Here is a 3710-nt window from a genome sequence, read left to right on the forward strand (position 1 = left end):
ATGTATTTCCAGTCTGACAACACTTTACTCAGAGGACACAGAATATATCACACAGATACAGAGGACAGGCCAATAGAAAAGCGGCAGGCCAGACATGCATTACAAAAGCCGCAGGTGGCCGGAGCCTGCCGATGTTTACTGTGGAAATTACAAAGGTGGGGGGAGGGTGGACAAAAGGGGAATGCTGATGCATTAGGGACATGCATCTCACATAGAACCTACTATCCATACATATAACTGCACAACATATTCTGGGTGCTAAGTGGTTCTGTAACACGTAACAGGACAATATTAAATAATCACCTGATGACGCCTTTGGTGAGGACGATGAAACCCGTAGAAATGAGAGGCTTGGAGAGTGAGTGTGTATACGTCACCTCACCCTATATACTGAACTGTGGGGTACATAATTTTTCTATTAGTCACCTACTGACTAACCTTCAGGGGGTGAATTATGGGTATAGTTCTACATTTGGAATTAATAAAATTTAGTTTTATCCTTTTGTCAGCAAACATGAGGAATGACAAGAAACAACCCATTTAAGAATATTCAATTTTGGTTAAAATTATTCCAACATTATGAACATAAAAAAGGCTTCTCCCCTATTTGACGTCTCTGATGTTTATTAACAGTTGATTTCCAAATAAAATATTTCATACATTAAGAAGATGAAAAAGGCTTATCCTCTGTGTGACTGCTCTGGTGTCTAACAAGAAGCACTTTCTGGTTAAAACATTTCCCACATTCTGAACAGGAAAAAGTCTTCTCCCCTGTGTGAGTTCTATGGTGTTTATCAAGATTACCTTTATGGTTAAAACATTTCCCACATTCTAAACATGAAAAAGGCTTCTCCCCTGTGTGAATTTTCTCATGTTTAGTCAGGGTTGATTTATCTATAAAACATTTCCCACATTCTACACAGGAAAAAGGATTTTCCCTATGTGGGTTCTCTGATGCTTACCCAAATCTGATTTCTGATTAAAACATTTCCCACATTCTGAACATGAAAAAGGCTTCTCCCCTGTGTGAGTTCTCTGGTGATTAACCAAATATGATTTCCGGTTAAAACATTTCCCACATTCTGCACATGAAAAAGGCTTCTCCACTGTGTGAGTTCTTTGGTGATTAGCCAAATACGATTTCTGGTTAAAACATTTCCCACATTCTGAACATAAAAAAGGCTTCTCCCCTGTGTGGGTTCTTTGGTGTTGTTGAAGATTCCCTTTATGGTTAAAACATTTCCCACATTCCGGACATAAAAAAGGCTTCTCCCCTGTGTGAGTTCTTTGGTGTTCATCAAGATACCATTTATGGTTAAAACATTTCCCACATTCTGAACATGAAAAAGGCATCTCCCCTGTGTGAGTTCTCTGATGGTTCACAAAATATGATTTACGTGCAAAAAATTTCCCACATTCTGAACATGAAAAAGGCTTCTCTCCAGTGTGAGTTCTTTGGTGGCTAACAAGATGCCATTTATGGCTAAAACATTTCCCACATTCTGAACATGAAAAAGGCTTCACTCCTGTGTGAGTTCTTTGGTGTTCATCAAGATACCATTTCTGGTTAAAACACTTCCCACATTCTGAACAGGAAAAACGCTTCTCTCCTGTGTGACTTCTCTGGTGGTTATCAAGAGCCTTTTTATGGTCAAAACATTTCCCACATTCTGAACATGAAAAAAGCTTCTCTCCTGCATGAGTTATTTGGTGTATAACAAGATGTCCTTTAAGGTTAAAACATTTCCCACATTCTGAACAGGAAAAAGGCTTCTCCCCTGTGTGACTTCTTTGGTGTCTAACAAAATGTGATTTCCATGTAAAACATTTCTCACATTCTGAGCATGAGAATGACTTCTTTACTTTAGGAGCAGTTTGTTTTTTAATGCCTCTTTTGTGACTTTGATTTCCCTTAGTAGTCAGTAATGAATCAGAAGATGGGACCTGTTTCATAGGATCAGATGACAGATCTTTGCTGTGAATGGATGATGATATATCTGGAGTAATGGAATTCACTTCAGTTGTATCTTGTAGGATCTCAAGATCATCTGATTTAAAAATTGAAGATGTCAGCTGTCCCTCTGATCTCCTGGGACAGTCATCTGCTAAGATAAAAAAAATATTATTTTCTAATAAAACATCCTTGAGTTTTATATTTTTGAACATTTCTACTTAAACCGTCCATAAAAATGGCAAGCTGTGTAAAAAAAAAACTTTATTTACCAAGACAATGAATGTTCACAGTCTAATAGAAAACCTTGTTGGATGAGCCAGTAGTGTGTGGTGTTCAACTGTTTGTTCATTCTGCGTCCCAAATATCGAATAAAATGAAACCAATCAATGTTATATAAGCGAAAATAATACCAATTCTCATCTCACAAAAAACAAGTCCCCATTCAGGTCCATCATCTGTCAATGGAAAAACAGAGGTTCCCACACTATTAGTGGCTCAAAGGCTGCTGAAAATCGACAAGGTTTCTATAAACCAATCCAGCAACATCCGCTCTCACTTCGGAGTCTTGCAGTGTGCGCAAACAACATTTAGGATCCCTGTATTTAGCAATATTATAGTGAGAAGAATCCACTTAATTTGCGGTGTCTCCTGGAGCACAATCTGGGCACTATGTGCTGGGTAATAAAATGGGAAATGTGTAATTTTCACTCTCCAACATCCACTGGGTGTTAATTTCCGGAAAGTGGCTGTGGAGTCAAAATATTCACTCCTCCTAGACATGTGGTCAAAATTGTTGGTACCCCTCGTTTAATGACAGAAAAACCCACAATGGTCACAGAAATAACTTGAATCTGACAAAAGTAGAAATAAATCAAAAATCTATGAAAAAGAACAAATGAAAGTCTGACATTGCTTTTCAACCATGCTTCCTCAGAATTTTTAACCCTTTACCTACAATGGACGTAATATTCCGTCCATGTGACCCTGGACCTAATTTCCATGGATGGAATATTACGTCACAGCGATCAGCGGTGCCCACGTGGTGAGCACCGCTGATCACGGCCAGGTGTCCGCTGATTATCACAGCTGACACCCGGCACAATGTGTCAGGGGCGGTCATGGACCACCCCCGACACGTTAACCCCTTGCACACCGCAATCAAACACGATCGCGGTGTACCGGGGGTTAAAGAGAAGCATCGGCAGGGAGGGGGCCCCCTCCGTGCTTCCCTGAGCCCCCCACGGCAGCGCAATGTGCAGCTCTGCTGCGGGGGCTCCTTTCCTGCAGGTCCCCGGATCCAAGATGGCGGCGGGGACCTCCGGGGGCCTGCAGGAAGCTGGCATCCTCAGAAGCCTTCTGCACTGCCTGTGACAGATCGCTGATCTGTCACAGTGATCTGTGATGTGACAGATCAGCGATCTGTCACAGGACAGTTATGTCCCCCCTAGGACATTGTAATAAAGTAAAAAAAAAAGTGTAAAAATAATTTTAAAAAAATCGCTAAATAAATTAAAAAAAAAAAAAATATTCCCCAATAAATTCATTTTTTGGAAATAAAAAAAAACAAAACAATATAAGTACACATATTTGGTATCGCCGCGTCCATAACGACCCGCCTTATAAAACTGTCCCAATACTTAACCCCTTAAGCGAACCCCTTAAAAAATAAAAAACGAAGCAAAAAATAAAGATTTATTATCATACCGCCGAACAAAAAGTGTAATAACGCGCGATCAAAAAGACGCATATAAATATC

The 3710-nt window shown here is 39.9% G+C and overlaps 1 pseudogene; it reads right to left on the bottom strand.

Annotated features, from left to right (window-relative positions):
- Window positions 1-604: 604 nt before the first annotated feature.
- Window positions 605-2272, bottom strand: LOC141082313 (uncharacterized; annotated as a pseudogene).
- Window positions 2273-3710: the final 1438 nt, after the last annotated feature.

This window comes from Dendrobates tinctorius, unplaced genomic scaffold, assembly GCF_039654945.1.
Source record: "Dendrobates tinctorius isolate UK_male_01 unplaced genomic scaffold, ASM3965494v1 ptg000017l, whole genome shotgun sequence".
NCBI classification, from domain to species: Eukaryota; Metazoa; Chordata; class Amphibia; order Anura; family Dendrobatidae; genus Dendrobates; species Dendrobates tinctorius.